The 17435-nt window shown below is 47.5% G+C and overlaps 1 protein-coding gene across 1 annotated transcript in view; it reads left to right on the top strand.

Annotated features, from left to right (window-relative positions):
- The window catches only part of LOC139052819 (uncharacterized), a 47539-nt gene extending 30329 nt beyond the window's left edge, over positions 1-17210 (top strand). Inside the window, exon 2 of the mRNA XM_070529957.1 lies at positions 17104-17210. The gene's annotated coding sequence lies outside the window, so the exon portion shown is untranslated. The remainder of the gene's footprint in view (positions 1-17103) is intronic.
- The last annotated feature ends 225 nt before the right edge of the window (positions 17211-17435 follow it).

A 17435-nucleotide genomic window follows, 5' to 3' on the forward strand; every position in this document is an offset into this window, starting at 1 on the left:
TCCATAAATAAAAAGCAACTTCCAAGATGGGCTGGGTGGGAATCGAACCAGGGTCTCCGGAGTGTGAGACGGAGACGCTACCACTCAGCCACGATTTCGATGCTTCCAAAGGGTACAAACGCGCCTCTAGTGAATGCGGTGTTGCCTTCGAAACGAGCCGTGGAAAGTTATACTGTGGTGTATATCGGTAATTATGAACATGTAACTTACAGAAGTCGCAATTACACGAGTAGCGAAGTGCGTTTCGCTGCATTTCTTCTGCGCTTTCCGCACACGGAGAGCCATCTTGCGGCAAACACAGAAGACCCCCTCCTCTCCATGTACGGCGCTGCCCCGACAGATGGCGCGCCACGCGCGCATTGGAGTTGTCGCGGCTCGGACTCTCTCCCCTGACAACGCTTCGCCTTGCTCCCTCTGTAGAATCAAGCGTCCTTCCTTTCTTTAGATCACTATCTCTCTATCTCTCTGCCCGTGCCGATCACGGCGTTTGGCTGGCGTGCATCATTTCCCCCTCCGGGATACCGAGTTCTTTGGTTCGCTCCGCTTGCTCAGGCGCACGTTTCGTTGCTGCGCCGAACGCCGCGTTGCTCGACCATATGGCTCGACGCTCACCGCGTCTGATGCGGGGCGCCTCGTAAGTGATGGCTGCCCTGTAGCCCATTGTCTTACACCCATTGGCGGGTCGACGGGAACGCTATCGCGTTCCACTCTTGAAGGCGAAGCTTAAGCGTCCTCCAATTTTTCTATTTGCACGTGTGTTGTAAAACAGCCTGCACGCAGCTACCATAACGCAGTGCAAATGTAGAGTTTGCATGTGCTGGAAAGCCGGCGCACGCCAGGACGCTACGCTCCCCCCGTCTCTCGCGCACAGCGAGAAACCGACCGTCTCACGTAGCCGACGGAATTCGCCGCCTTTACGACTTCGGTTACGAGTAGTGTGCGGATGGCGCACAGGTGAAGGTCACTACACGTACTGCATGAACCGGGAAGCTTTTCACGCGTTTAAACCGTCCTTGTAGATTGCCGACAGCTTTGCACAGCGCACAAATGCCGACGATAGCATCCCCGCTTACGTTCCATGAGGAGGCATGCAGGAGCACAACACTACAGTTGTTTCACCGGAAACGAGCTCACTATAGATCGGCGAAAGATCGGCGAGATCACTAGATCGCTTTGCAAAAAACATACTCACCAAGGAGCATTTCCAACACGAGGAGATCCCGAGACTTCGCTTTCGTTCGCGTCGAAAGCACGGCTCGCACCAGGATCATTTGCTTCTTCGAGAGGCCGGCTCTTCGCAATCGGCTCGTACATGTAGGGAGCGACGTCGAACTCTTCAGAAAAACGCAGTCTCTCTAAATTTTCTATTACCTCTTAATTTTCCATTACGGCACCAAACTACCTGGCACCGCGCTTCATGTGGAGCGGCAGCGGCCGGTCGCTAAAGTTGACGTCACGGGTCGCCCGACCAATCACAGGCGGAAACGAGACGCGCGAGCTGGGCGTGTCCGCTGCTGCACTTTTCGTCGAAATAAAATATATTTGCGCTTTCTTTCGCTCCATTTCGATACGATATTCGAATTCGGAGGGTTGAAAACCATTATGTACACATGTTCACTCATTTTTTCTGGAAAACCTTTCAGCTTCCCTTTAAGCGAAAGCCTTAGACCTCTGTTTCAAGGTCCCGTTGTGAGCAACAGAAAATATCACGTGACCAAAGGAAGGCGGGAAGCGAACCAAAGCATGTGCAGCCGCGTATAAGAGATGATTAATTATTACCAAAGTAATGATTGATTAGTGATTGGATTGTTGTTCATGCACCCTAATCCACCCCAATCGGTCTTAATACCCTTTCATCAACACTTCACCTTAATGCACCATAATCCGCCTTAATTCACCTCCAAGCATCTAAATCTTTATTCATGCATCTTAATCCTTCGTAATGCACTCTAATCCACCTTAATCTTCTTTAATACACTAATCAACCTTAATCCTCCCTAATCCACCTTATGTAAACCACTAATGATTCATTAATTAACTTGGGTAATCATTCTCTCATACAGGGGTGGACATGCTTTGGGTCCCCTCTGGCCTTCCTTGGGTCACGTGATACTTCCAGTTTAGAACGCGACCTTGAAACATAAAGGTCTAAAGGCTTTCGCCTTAAAACTTTAAAAAAAGCTCAATTTTGACTAGTGAACGCTCATCACCTACAATACTACGGGGATACTTGCCACTAATTTTTTCAGGGCGTAAAGTAGAATCAATAATACTGCGCTTCCGACTGAATAACAACAGTTAGCAACGTGCGAAGTGATGGAGCCACCCCAGAATATTAAGCATACTGAGGACAACCGAAACAAAAACGCTGGTGAGCAGGCCGGAAGAATGATAAAAAAATGCAGCATTACGGGATGCTTTGCTACGAGCTATAAGAAAGACTCCTCAGCTCGCAAACAACGCTGTTCTTTGTCAGAACAAAGTTGCTTCGGCCAATGTCATGCAGCCACTGCTTCCTACGCAAGCCGTTACGCTTTCGTTGTGGTATCATAAAAACGGCATAACCATCTTCAGGCTTCTTGCTGCAGTTATATGCGCAACAGCCCGGCATAGCGCTAGCACATAGACCAGAAACACTGCGCACAACGTTCGCTACGCTGAGCTAAAGCACCGAGCCAGCCGTGCTCAGGAGGAAAATGGCGCGAACGAAAAAGAAAAACACAAGCAAAACTCAAGATCCGCGCGTTTCCAAGGGCAACGGCAGGGAGACCAATCGTCGTGCAGAAAAACGGGGGCAAAACTGGTTGCCGCGGGGGGACACGCAAGGGGCGAGAAGGAGGCGAGGAGGTCGCGCGGCGGCGGCAGAGTTCAAAGAGTGGCGGTACTTTCAAATTATCAAGGGACTTTCCTGTATATGGTCTACGGGGACACTCTGCGGCCGCGCGAGCTGCAGCCGCCGGCCGCTTCGGTCTTTACCGACTCCAGCTCTCGCCGCATCGCGATACAATGCGTTCCGAGCTTTCCCCTGAGTGATCATGTACCGGAAACAATATGCACTAGGTTTTCCTCGAGTAACGCAATCGTTCTCTTTTAAATTTAAGTCCATGATATTTAACTGGGACATCCTGTATATATTTCTGACCTCTCGGTGCAAGTGACGATGTTTCATTTCCTTAAAATGTTGTAAATTATGAGAAAATATGTTTTTTATGAGTCGTGAACACTGCTTAATGGAAATAGAAGCAATACTGGGACAGATATCATCCACGTGCCTTTCACACACCGTTGATAAAAGACTCTGCTGAAGGGGTCATTGAAGTATGCAGGTTTTTTCAGGGTGAAAAAAGCACGCAAAGCAATATGAAACGAGGTGAACATACAGCAACATATTCATTCTTTAAGCATTGGCTATCCATACCTTTAGAAATAATTTTTAATTACCTACCTCCTTGTAAATCGAAAAATATAATAATCTTTGTGCTGTGTGAATATTTAAATATAATTTCTATGTGCATGGAGTTTACAGTGGAAATTTAAAGCAATGCTTATAGAAGTGAGAAAATATGAATGGGGCAGCCGTTGCCAGTTCTTCTAGGTCGCTTGTCTTCCTACTGTCAGTATTTGCAGAAATAAAGCCGAAGTAAAAATTAAAAGCCGTGCACGTCAGCGCCAACCATGATGCAGTAAGCCATTAGCCACAATAAAATTTGGAGTGATAAGGTCGAGGCAAGCGAAAACAAACCTCAAATGATGCGGGTGACGAAACTGGCCATGACACGATAGGTAGAGCGGGGAGTAGGCATCGGCATCAACGGAAAAGGGGCTCAGCTCCCCCCTCCCCCCCGGAAACTCTGGAGGGGGCTCGGGCCCCGGAGCCCGCCGTTGTCGGTGGTCTTACTCCTCGTTGCTGAACTTTGATCTCGACTCGCACTCCTAGAGCATGTGTGCTAGAATGGAGTTTTGCCCGCAGGACGGGCAGGCATGGTCGCGATATACGCCGGGGTAAACTTCGTGTAGAACGGCCAGACACGGATATGTGCCTGCCTGTTACAGTCTAAGAGAATCGGCTTGCGCCCTTTTCAACTTCGGGTGAGGGGGTGGAAAGGCCCTTCTAGACATGAAGAAGAATTTCATGACTTTGTTGCGAGTAGCGGGAGCGTCCCTGTGGCCGTAGGGGGGAAAGGAATCGGCGGTCTTTCGAGAGGAAGCTTGGTCCGTGAGGTCGCGCACAGCCTCCTGAGCAGACTCATTGAGATTCGGGGGAGCACCCTTGACCGACCCTACGTGATCCGGTAACCAGTGAATCGAATTATGCGTGAGAGCATACGGACTCGAGACGCTAAGAAGACGAGCAGTTCCCCGCAGGGACGTCTGCGCAAGCAGGCGTTTGGTGTGTTGCGACACCATGGACCCGAGCACACGAGGGTTGGCCCCTCCCGCGTGTAGCCGTGCGCGGCTTAGCCGTGTCTGGGGAAAAGGGGATCCTGGGGGTTGAGCTGATGCTGGGTGTTTGGACCTTTAAGGCCCCCCGGCGGAGGCAACACACCCCTTTGGCCTCTGCTTCACACAGACGGCACCCCCGGACTGACCCACCCGGGGGAAATCGGTAGTTGCCTTTTCCTGTCTCTCTCTCCCTCCAGCCTTCGTCTTTCTCTTACTTTTTCATCTTTCCTGTCTTCTCCTAGCTTCCGTTTACTTCCAATATTTCCAGGCAGCAAGGGTTAGCCTTCTGTGAATAATCACTCTACGTTATCTCACGTTATTTAGGTATAGTGATAACGTACAGCTGGCGTTTGCAGGACCTGTTTTTACAGTCCCTGTAACGTCCCCTTGTAGGACTCCACGGTGGGTGGCTGGCGTTATTGCCGAAAATTAAGTTCTTCTATGGCAAATTCCTTGCCACCCCTTCTTGATCGCCCTCAGAAAAGAGGGCGCACCGAAGATGTATTCAAGGTCTTTGGTCGTGAAAGACCCAACTTCCCACGATTTCATGTGATTCACTCGGAAAAGTCAGACACACAAGTACGCACAATCTCCCCATTTCTAGTTTCACAGTCTTTAACTGAGGCTCTTGGTCAAGGTTACAAGGCAACAAGGATGGCAAGTGGAGATCTCCTCTTGGAGCTCCACAATGTGAAACAATTTGAAAAGCTACCCAGTCTCGTGTCATTTGGGGACGTTCAAGTGACAGTGACTCCGCACCGCACTATGAACATTACCCGCGGCGATGTCTCAGACGATGATTTGCTTCAGCTGACAGACGCGGAGCTCTTGGAGGGCTTTAGCGAGCAAAATGTTGTCAATGTGAAAAGAATAAAGATGAGGCGCGATTGTAAAGAGATTGCGACCAAACACATAATACTCACCTTCAATTCAAGTGCCCTACCCGAGTCAATCGAGGCCGGGTACATAAAGCTCCGTGTAAGGCCTTACGTGCCCAATCCACTTCGATGTTTCAAATGCCAGCGCTTCGGCCACAGTTCGCAGAGCTACCGGGGCCGCCAAACATGTGAGAAATGCAGTGCCCAAGAACACACCACTGAAGCTTGTGCGAACGCTCTCCACTGTGCAAACTGTGATGGGGAGCATGCCGCGTACTCGCGGTCGTGCCCATCCTGGAAAAAAGAGAAATACATAGTCACAATCAAAGTAAAGGAAAACATATCATTCAAAGAGGCACCCAGGCGGGTAGCATACTTGCCAAAGAAAAGCTTTGCCGAAGTGGCGCGTCAGGGGGCAGCGTCACAACGGCCTCCTGCGGCTGTCCGCCCCACAGGCAGTGAGTCGGCAGCTACGCCATCTGCCCCCGCGGTGGTTGCAGCTAGCGCTGCTCCGTCAACCCAGAATGAGGGATCATCGACCCCGATGGTTGGCGCAGCCGAGGCTGCCCCGGCCTCCCCGGCCCCTTCCTGCGCTGGCAACACCGCCGCAGCCAAATCCCTCAGGGAGCCCCATCGACCTCCGGGCTGGTGGGCGCAGGGGTCTTGCCCTCCAAGGCGGGACCCTCTCTAGTAACTTCTCGCTCGCAGGAGCACGTGTCCGGCGCCTCACACGAGGCAATGGACACTACACCTACCCTCAAGGCGCACCAAGCGCCTAAGAAGCGGCGAGGCTCACTCGAACGCTTCAGAGAGCGCAAAACCCCGATTACAGGGCCTCGAAAGAGCTCTGCAATCTAAGGCATCGTTCCGTTTCCGTTCACACAGCACCAACTTACTTTAAATATGGATACACAAATCATACAATGGAACGTCAGAGGTCTTCTTAGAAACGTTGATGATGTGCAGGAAATCATCCACCAACCCAATCCAAAAGTGCTGTGTTTACAGGAAACACACCTAAAATCCAAACACACAAACTTTCTCCGACAGTACATAACTTTTCACAAAGATCGCGATGATGCTGTCGCATCATCGGGCGGTGTCGCCATTCTTATCCATAAGAGCATTGCATGTCAACTTTTACAGCTACAAACGCCTCTCGAAGCAGTGGCGGTTTGAGCTGTTCTCCTAAACAAACTCATCACCATTAGCTCTCTTTACATACCCCCACATTACAAATTAACGAAACATGAATTTCAATCCTATATAGATCAATTGCCAGAACCTTATTTTGTTCTGGGCGATTTCAATGCGCACAGCTCCCTGTGGGGCGACTCTCGTACAGACGCGCGAGGTCGTCTTGTTGAACAGTTCCTTTTTCCTTCAGGTGCGTGCTTGCTCAATAAGAAGGAACCCACGTATTACTCCCTAGCAAACAGAACCTTTTCTTCAATAGATCTTACCATAGTTTCCCCGTCCATACTGCCCGAACTCGAATGGGAAGTTACAAACAATCCTAACGGGAGCGACCAGTTCCCCATACTGCTCAAAACATGTAAAGAAAACGAATATCCTCCGCAAGCTCCTAGGTGGAAGATAGACACAGCCGACTGGGAGAAATTTCGAACTCTCACTAACATCTCATGGGCCGAAATATCTTCTTTAGAAATTGATGCTGCTATGGAGTATCTTACATCATTCATAATAGATGCAGCATCAAAATGCATATCCGAAGTGAGTGGTCTAGCATGCAAACGACGTGTACCGTGGTGGAACAGGGAATGTAGGATCGCCCGTAAGAATCAGAACAAGGCGTGGGGATTGCTACACGCTTCTCCCACTGCAGAGAATCTTATGAACTTTAAAAAAATAAAGTCCCAAGGCAGGCGAACCCGCCGACAGGCCAGAAGAGAAAGCTGACAGAAGTTTTTATCGAGTATTAACTCGTTTAGGGATGAGGCCAAAGCCTGGAACAGAGTTAATAGGATTAGAGGGCGGCAAACACATTCACTCCCCCTGGTAAACACACAGGGCGATACACTGCAAGACCAGGCAGACTCACTTGGGGAATATTTTGAGAGCGTGTCAAGTCCAACAAATTATACACAATCCTTTCTCAAATACAAACAAACAGAAGAACGGAAGCCATTAACAAGAAAAGGTCGAGAGAATGAGCCTTACAACCGTCCTTTTTGTATTGCCGAATTGAGAGCTGCCTTGAGCGCGTGCAACAGCTCCGCACCAGGATCTGATAGAATCATGTATGAAATGCTCAAAAACTTACACAACGACACGCACGTTACACTACTCACACTTTTCAACACCATTTGGGATGCAGGGTACCTTCCAACTGCATGGAAGGAAGCCATTGTGGTCCCTGTTTTGAAACAAGGCAAGGACCCTTCCTCAGTGGCAAGTTACCGCCTGATAGTCCTCACAAGTTGCATTTGTAAGGTGTTTGAAAAAATGATTAATCGGCGACTCATTTCCTTGAACTGAGCAAAATCCTTGATCCCTATCAGTGCGGCTTCCGAGAAGGGCGCTCCACAACTGACCATCTTGTGCGTGTAGAAGCAAATATCCGGGAGCATTTGTACACAAACACTTCTTCTTATCCATATTCCTCGATATGGAGAAGGCGTACCATACGACGTGGCGTTACGGAATCTTAAGAGACTTGTCAGAAATGGGCATTCACGGTAATATGCTTAATATAATAGAAAGCTCTCTGTCAAATCGTACCTTCCGGGTAAAAGTCGGCAATGCACTCTCACGTCCTTTTACGCAAGAAACGGGTGTACCCCAAGGAGGCGTGCTCAGCTGCATGCTCTTTATCGTGAAGATGAACACGCTTCGTGCTTCATTACCACCCGCCATCTTTTACTCTGTCAACGTGGATGACATTCAAATAGCTTTCAAATCTTGTAACCTCGCAGTCTACGAGAGACAGCTACAGCATGGCCTGAACAAAGTGTCAATGTGGGCAGACAGGAATGGATTTAAGATCAATCCTCACAAAAACTCTTGTGTTCTTTTTACAAGAAAGAGAGGACTTATCCCAGAGCCTTGCATAGAACTGCGTGCACAACAGATACCTGTAAACAAAGAGCACAAATTTTTAGGTGTCATACTTGACTACAGACTCAGTTTCATCCCCTACATTAAACATGTTAAAGAAAAATGTCTAAAAACAATGAACATAATGAAACTTCTATCCCAGATTACGTGGCGTAGTGACAGGAAGTGCCTAATGAATCTCTATAAGAGCCTCATCCGGTCACGATTAGATTATGGTGCCGTGGTATATAACTCTGCCGCCCCGAGCGCGCTAAAGATGCTAGACCCTGTTCACCATCTACGTATACGCTTAGCCACGGGCGCTTTCAGAACAAGCCCGATTGAAAGCTTATATGCCGAATCGAATGAATGGTCTCTCCACCTACAGAGATCATACATTAGCTTTACATATTTCCTTGAAGTACGCTCCCATCCTGAACATCCATGTTTTGATACCGTTACCGATATGACGGTCACTTTTCAGCAATCGTCCCTCCATAAGACAGCCTTTCTCGCTGCGTGTGAAGGAGCTTAGCAATGAAATGTATGTCCCACTCCTCGAGCATCGCTTAATGCACCTAACCAAGCTCTTACCTCCTTGGGAGTGTCAGGTGATACAGTGTGACATACCCTTTATAAAAGTTACAAAGCACGCTCCTGAGGCCCAAATAGGAATGCATTTCCTAGAACTCCAGCACAAGCACTCCTGCGCAGAGTTCTACACAGACGCTTCGAAGTCAAATGCCGGGGTATTCTATGCAGCCGTCGACCCATCGTTTTCGGAATCCGATGTACTGCATCCGGAAACAAGTATCTTTACGGCCGGGCCCTACGCATTACTCTCTGCTGTAAAGCACATAAGAAAATCGAAACTTCCAAAAGCAGCGATCTATACTGGCTCTCTCAGCGTCGTGAAGGCCTTAATGTCACTCAGCAAACATAAAAATCCCGTATTTAATGAACTATATTCGGTCTTGTGCAAAGCGTACTCATCTAACCAGAATATCATAATATGCTGGGTCCCTGGCCATAGGGGAATCGAAGGTAACGTTCTGGCGGACGAGATGGCCACGTCAATCACATTGCAAGCTGTTAACCCTACCGCTGTGGTGCCTGTCACAGATCTGAGGCCTTTCTTGCGAAGGAGGCTGCGAGATCACTGGCAACACATGTGGGATGCGGAAATGGATAATAAGCTCCACCTGATAAAACCACAGTTAAAATTTTGGCCCTCTACTACAAAATCGCGCCGGACAGATGTCCTATTATGTCGTCTCAGAATAGGACACACGTTTGGCACCCATAATTGTCTACTCACCGGAAGTGAGCCTCCAACTTGTGGTAGATGCGGGGAGAGCCTGACCGTACTCCACGTCCTCCTGGAGTGTCGAGAAGCCGAATCTGAGAGAAAGAGACATTTTTCATTAGTATACCGACAGCACATTCCTCTTCATCTTGCAATGCTTCATGGTCCAGAACCGCTTTTTAATACAGACACAGTGCTAGGTTTTCCTAAAGATGTGGTCTTAAATGTTATTAGTTCCATGAATTCGTAGCGCCTCCTCTCTCGAGAGGATGCCACTGCGATAATTGTTTTGCATAGCACATGCCTCTAGGCCTTTGTGTTTCAAGGGCTCTAAGGAGGCAGAAGTGCTCTAGGATTTTTTACAATCAGATATATTTTACCTGTCGTATCATTCTTTTTAAATGCATCTAAATGTTCACAGTACAAGTCATACGTCATCGCCATAATTTTATCATACAGATTTTACGCACTTTAGAGCGTATATTTTAAGGCCTCTTCACAGCCACCTCCCACGAACTTCATAGTAATCATAATTACACCGCAAACTCATTAGCACAGACATGGCGCTCTTTGGCCATACCTGGCCCTTGCGCCACAAAACCCCATAAATCATCATCATCATCAAGACGAGCAGTTTGCGCGGCGATGCAACCCTTCTGAAGAGTCGTAAATGCTGTTTTGGAATCGCTATAGATCTCGAGCCCATGACCGTCTAACAGGGCGAGGGCGATGGCGGCTCGCTCAACGACTTCCGTGTCTGAAGTGTGAATTGAGCCGCTATTGATAATATTGCCGCTGCAGTCGACCACGACGACGGCAAAGGTCTTCCTATCGCTGTACTCCGCGACATCGACGACCCTTGCTCTGATGTCTTGTTGATTGATCTGTTTGAGGATCGTTGCTGCTCGGCCTTGCGTCTGCCCTCGTTGTGGACGGGATGGACGTTTCGGGCCACCCGGGCCACTTCAAGCTTGCCTCGCACATAGGGATCGGGGTACTGACAATCTGGAACCTCGGAGGGTGGTAATCCAGCTTTTCGAGGATGCGTTCGAGGTCACATGAGTATGTGGCAATGCGTTCGTATGTGCCGCTCTTCAAGGAACCTCTTTCCCGCTGAGATGGGTCACTGTAGATGCGGGACTGGGTAGGTACCGATGCTCAGTGAAACATTACGTCGGTGATTTGGAGCATTGGGTATGCGCCTCTCGGTCTGTGCTGGTCTTAAGTGAACCAGCAAGCAGCAGCAAGCAGCAAGCAGCAGCAGCAGCAAGCAGCAAGCAGCAAGCAGCAGCAGCAGTAGCAGTAGCAGCAGCAGCAAGCAGCAAGCAGCAGCAGCAGCAGCAGCAGCAGCAGCAGCAGCAGCAGCAGCAGCAGCAGCAGCAGCAGCAGCAGCAGCAGCAGCAGCAAGCAGCAAGCAGCAGCAGCAGCAAGCAGCAAGCAGCAGCAAGCAGCAGCAGCAGCAGTAGCAGCAGCAGCAAGCAGCAAGCAGCAGCAGCAGCAGCAGCAGCAAGCAGCAGCAGCAGCAAACAGCAGCAGCAGCAGCGGCAGTAGCAGCAGCAGCAGCGACAGCAGCGGCGGCGGCGGCGGCGGCGGCAGCAGCAGCAGCAGCTGCCGCCGCCGCCGCCGCCGCTGCTACTGCTGCTGCTGCTGCTGATGATGATGATGATGATAGCAGTTTAATATCGCGGGGTGTCTTAGCTAAAGTGCGGCGCAAATAACCTTATTTGTTCAGATCTTAAGAAGCCAAAGGCGGTTAACCCCCTTTCTTTTCCCTAATTTGTTCAGGGCTTTCTCGTTTACATATTCAGCATGTTTGACCGTGAAAGATGTTCCGTTAGAATAACACCTAAGCGTTGATATTGAGACACGCTTTTAAGTGGGATGCCATCCAGAGAATAATCGAACGAGAGGGGGCTCTGTCTATTGATAAATGACATCACAACTGTTTTACTACAGTTGATGCTCATTTGCCACGTTTTGCACCAAGTGCAGAAAGACATAAGGGATTGGGCAAGATGGTCGTGGTCATTAGTGTAGTTAAGATATTCGTATAATGCGCAGTCATCTGCATAAGGTCTGATTTTAGTTGAGGTGCTACAAGGGAAATCATTGATGTATATTAGAAATAATAAAGGGCCTAAAGCAAATCTCTGAGGAACGCCTGACGTAACGTCCACAGTAATTGAGTCACTGAATTAAAAGAAACAATTTGTGAGCGATCACGAAGAAAGCTGGTTATCTAAAAAACAAGCCAGGGTTTATTTAATATGGTGTTTAATTTTACCAGTAGTTTAGAATGAATTACAGAGTTAAAAGCTTTAGAAATGTTAATAAATACGGCATCCACTTGATTACCTATGTCTAGGTTAGAAGCGATATCATGAACAAAATCGGCTAATTGCGTTACAGTTTTTTTATTTATTTTATTTTTTATTTCACAATACTGTCAATCCCGTTTGGGATTATTACAGGAGTGGGCATATGGTCATCAAAAAGTACAGTGTGAGCAAACACTGAGCAAACAAGGAGTTAGCATAGAAAAACATGGACGCTTTCATTTATAGAGTAACACACTGGTCTTCACACAGTTGCTCTTGCAGGAGAGAAAAAAAAATAACTGAAACGCTAAGTGGTGATTGCGATTTCTTCTTCTAAATGATTGGTAAATGTTTCTAGTGTGGGCTGGGCAGTAATAGCAGGGTTTAAGCAGTTCCACTCTCGCACAGCTCGCGGAAAGAATGAAAAGAAATAAGTGTTGTTGTTACAAAGAAATTCCTCTAGCGTGAAAGCGTGTTTATGCCGAGTCGGTCTAGTGAGCTTGTACTTTAGAAAAGTGGCGGGATCCAATTTCAGTACACTGTGTAATACCAAGTATAGGAATTTCAATCGTTGAACCTTGGCTCGAATTTCTAGGGTAGCGAGGCCTGCGCGAGAAAGAAGTTCGGTTGGTGAGTCTGTGCGTTTGAAACGGTTATAGATAAATCGGGCAGCTTTTCTTTGTATGCGTTCCAGCGTATGAATTTGGTTTTTGGAATGTGGAAACCATACTATGTTAGCGTATTCGAGTGCCGGTCTGATGAGGCTGACGTAAGCAAGCTGTTTTGTCTGGCTGGTGGAATGCGATAAGGTGCGTTTGAGGTAGAACAGTTTGTTCAAGGCTTTTTTAGCTACGTACTGTATGTGCGCATTCCAGGTGAGGTCGGATAAGATGATTACGCCTAAGTATTTATACTGGGTGACGCTTTGTAGAATAGTGCCGCTGAAACCGTACGGGAACTGCAGAGTTGATTTTTTGTTTGTGACCGACATGCAGACAGTTTTATCAGAATTTATCACCATTTGCCAGTCTGCACACCATTGCACTACCTTATTTAGGGATTTGTTCAGTTTTGCTTGATCTTCGTGGTTACGCACAGTATGATAAAGAATGCAGTCGTCTGCAAAGAGGCGAATGGTGACGTCGACTTGGTTGGTTATGTCATCTATGTATAATAAGAACAGTAGTGGGGCCAGAACTGAGCCCTGGGGAACGCGGGACAAAACAGGGACAGCATCAGAAAGGTGATCATTGTATTCGACATATTGGGAGCGGTTTGACAGAAAGTCATTGATCCAACCAACAACAGGGCCGTTACCAAGTAGGCGGTTAAGTTTGTGAAGCAATTTAACATGGGAAACACGATCAAACGCTTTAGAGAAATCCATAAAGATTATGTCTACCTGTAGTTGCTCATTAATGTTTTGAGTTAAGTCGTGAAGGGTTTCAACGAGTTGGGTGACTGTTGATAAACCGTTTCGAAAACCGTGCTGGTTTGAATAGATTAAATTGTTTGCTTCCACGAATTCTGTTAAGTGTTTCAAGATTATGTGCTCTAGTATTTTGCAGCACGTGCATGTTAAAGAAATTGGCCGGTGGTTAGACAAGGAAGATGTGTCACCTGATTTTGGTATGGCAATTATTTTGGCAACCTTCCACTCTGCAGGAAGGCGGCTCTCACGGAGTGACTTTAAAAAAATTAAATGAAGAAACTTGCTTACTGGTTCTGCGTACCTTTTCAAGAAACTGTTCGGAATTTGATCTGGACCATCGCTTTTCTTTTCATCTAAATTCAACAAGAGAGATAATATGCCAGCCTGTGATATTTTTGGGGTGCCCAAAGTGCTTTCTTGGCGGTGGCTAGGGTCGAAGTGGTTGAGGGAACCGTTATCGACGGTGAAAATGGATTGAAAGTACTTGTTAAACGCGTTAGCTTTTTGTTTACTTTCCTGAGCATTCATGGAGGGCACGTTAGAGCGCTTCACGCTTATGTAGCGCCAGAATTTTTGAGGCGATTTCCTGATAAAGCTGTGTAATGAATTGTTCAAGAAACTGTTTTTGGCACTACGTACTTTACTTTTCAATGACGTCGTTAGCAGAGTTATTTCCGAGTCAGTTTTTTTACACATATGCGACTTTCTTCTTTTCCTAAGTCTCTTTATTTTGCGCTTCAAGTGGATTATATCACGACATATCCATGGACTGCGTTTTCTAGTTTTTCTTTGAACTCGTGGAACAAAGGCGTTTATACAATGCGTCACAATGGCTTTAAACTCGGTCCACACCACATCGATAGACGACTGCTGGTCAGAAATGAGGTCAAAAAAATTTTGATAATTGAAGGCAAGGTAGGTCATGATAGCTGCATCGTCTGCATCTTTGAATGAGAGCACTCGCTTTATAGGACCGAGCATTCGTACAGGACTTGGGAATTGTAAAGAACAAAATATTATCTTATGGTCAGATAATCCTTCAAGGGGTTCAACGTGAACAGTATTCTCAACGAAATGGTCACTAATAAACACAACATCTAAGAGTGAACTTGAGGTACCGACTACCCTGGTTGGGAAATCGACAATTTGTGTCAGGTTATATGCTAACTGTATATCTGATATGGTGTCAAGTGTAACATTTCCTGGTGTCATTGAGTTCCACCTTATGTCAGGCAAGTTAAAGTCTCCCGCCATTATTACTTTGCTGCCATAGGAGATGTGTTGTTGCATGTATTCTGAGAGAGATTCCAAGAATAGAGGTTCAGCATCAGGCGGCCGATAAACCGCACCAATATGGAAAACATCATCTTTCAGACGGACGGTGCACCAAAGAGCCTCGATGCCTGTAGCCTCGGGCATGACGCTGTAAGATATCCCTTGCCTAAGCAGCAGTGCAACGCCCCCACCTCTTGTCTTTCTATCTTTGCGTACAATTGCATATTCCGGTGGCACAATTTCTTGGTTGAAAATATTCGAGTGAAGCCACGTCTCTGTGATGACGGCGATATCAGGCTGGTAAGCAAGTAGAACAGCTTCTAGTTCGTGGAATTTGTTCACCAGGCTGCGCGCGTTTAAATTTATGATTGTAGCTGATTGCGGTTTTGAGCACTGCGCGTCCGCATGCTGATGTGTTCTTCGTTTTTTTTGCAGTCTACGATATCGTGTGAATCGTTGTCCCAGGCGAAAAGACGGCCATCAATGCGGACTTTGTCGTAGACTAGAAATACCTTTTCCTTGCGATCACGGTTTGCTTTAGTTGTTTGCCACAACTTCTTTCTTATTTCCCGGATAGGTCGTGAAAAATCTTCGCCGATTGAATAGCCGGACCCTTTTAGCCTAGAACATCGTTTTAGAATAGTCGCTTTGTCACGGTAATCAAGCAACTTCAGAATTATCGGTCTTTTATCGTCTTCGTTGTTCGGCTTTCGGTTTCCCAAGCGATGGATTCTTTCTATGGCTGGGGTATTAAAGTCTAGCACTTCCCCGAAAACTTTCTTAGAAACTGTTTCGTGCAGAATTTCTGGGGTTTCGCCTTGTTCCTCTTTTACGCCATAAATTATGAGGTTAGACCGCCGACTTCTATTTTCTAGTTCATCGATTTTCTTTCGCGTGGAGACAAGGTCACCTTCAAGATCGCTTATCCTTTTCAGACAGTCGGAAACCTGTTTTTCAAGCCTACTGATTTTTTCTAGCTTTTTATCAATGGCTCCTAACTTTGTCATAGTTTCAGCCTTGCCCATTTTAATTTCCTGTATGTCCTCATATATCAGTTTTAGCTGATCTGCCACAGAGGGACCGGGGTTTGTCTCGATGTCACCACTAAGCAGGAGCAATGACCCCATATAGGTACTTATGCTACTAAACATTTCAATCAATGAGTGAATTGACCGTGGGCACGGCAGCAACAGCAAGAAAACGTTGTCACTGCGGTATGATTTTCCGCAGTATTTTCTCACCTGAATGAACAAGAGAAATGGGTTTGAACACTTCATCTTGGCGTTGCCGCCGTGCCCACTGCCAGCCGATCGCCAAGAAGCTCCTTTTATACGGAAGGGTCTCGATGACGTTTGGCCTGCCGGTTCCGTGAAAGGCATGGTCACGCAGCGAGGAACGTCGTTATAGGCGTGGACGAGTAGGGGCAGATGCGTCGCCGACAGCAGTATCGGCGCGCAGTAGGCCAGGGTGGAGGGTTGGTGCGCATGGCATCCCGGAACAAGAGCTGTCGTCATGGGCAGCAAGCCGAGCATTCCCTGAATGAACAAGAGAAATGTGTTTGAACACTTCATCTTGGCGTTGCCGCCGTGCCCACAGTGCTATAACCACGACGGAAACCATGCTGGGCAGATGTTATAACATCATTGGAGTTAAGGAATTAGATTATATGTTTGTGAATAATGTGCATGACTGCGGCGTGAGAGACATCGGCCTGTAGTTAGAGAGAGGTTGTTGGTCACCTGATTTATACAAAAGCCGGACATTGGCTGTTTTCCATTCAGTTGGTACTTCACCCTAGTCTAAGGATTTCTGGAAGATTACAGAAAGGTACTGAGCTGTCCATAGGGAGTACCTTACAAGGAAAGAGTTCGGGATACTATCTGAACCAGTGCACTCTTTAGTGTCGAGATTCAGGATTAGGTTTAAGACTCCATCAAAACTTATTACGATGTCACCTAATTTATTAGTTTGTGCATCGTAAACAAACTTTGGAACTACATGGTTATCGAGGGTGAAAACAGATTGGAAGTACGAGTTGAAAGCGTTCGAAACTGGGGCGCGGTCGTTAGTAATAGCGTCGTTAATCTTGAAACAAGTACGGCACATTGCACTAGGTAAAATTGATGTTCAGAAACTGCGAGGATTCGATTTAAGTAGTAGAGGGAGCTCTACCGAAAAATAGAAATCTTTAGCATTTTTAGTACGAGTACGAAGTTCCTCCTTTGATTTTTCAAAAGGAACGAGAAGGGCAGGAATAGAATGCTTGAACTTGCATAGTCTACCGACCCCGCGTGACAGGTGCAGGATATCCCGGTTAATCCAAGGAAGTTTATTATTTAACTTCTTTGTTTTTAGTTTAATACAAGGTAAGCGGCATGGATCTGTCCACCGCAGATTTCGACCCGGCGGAATGAAGTCCTGAATGCCCGAGCAGGCTCGCCTTGGCAGCAATCCAGGGAAGCCGATAAGAACGCAATCAAGCAAAGCGGCGTCAGCTCCAAGCGTCCCCTCGAAGGTCGATGAGACGGCTGCGGCTCGTTTTCGCGCAAGACTACTGCCACAGCCGTAGGAGTCGACTACGGGGGGCTCCGGGGCCCGAGCCCCCTCCGAAGTTTTCGGCGATGCCGAAGCCTACACCCGGCGATGCTCCCGGCGATGCCGGAGCCTACCCCTCCCTTCCTCCACCTAACGTGTCATTGCCAGTTTTGTCAGCCACATCATTTGAG

Source organism: Dermacentor albipictus, unplaced genomic scaffold (genome assembly GCF_038994185.2).
Source record: "Dermacentor albipictus isolate Rhodes 1998 colony unplaced genomic scaffold, USDA_Dalb.pri_finalv2 scaffold_38, whole genome shotgun sequence".
NCBI lineage: Eukaryota > Metazoa > Arthropoda > Arachnida > Ixodida > Ixodidae > Dermacentor > Dermacentor albipictus.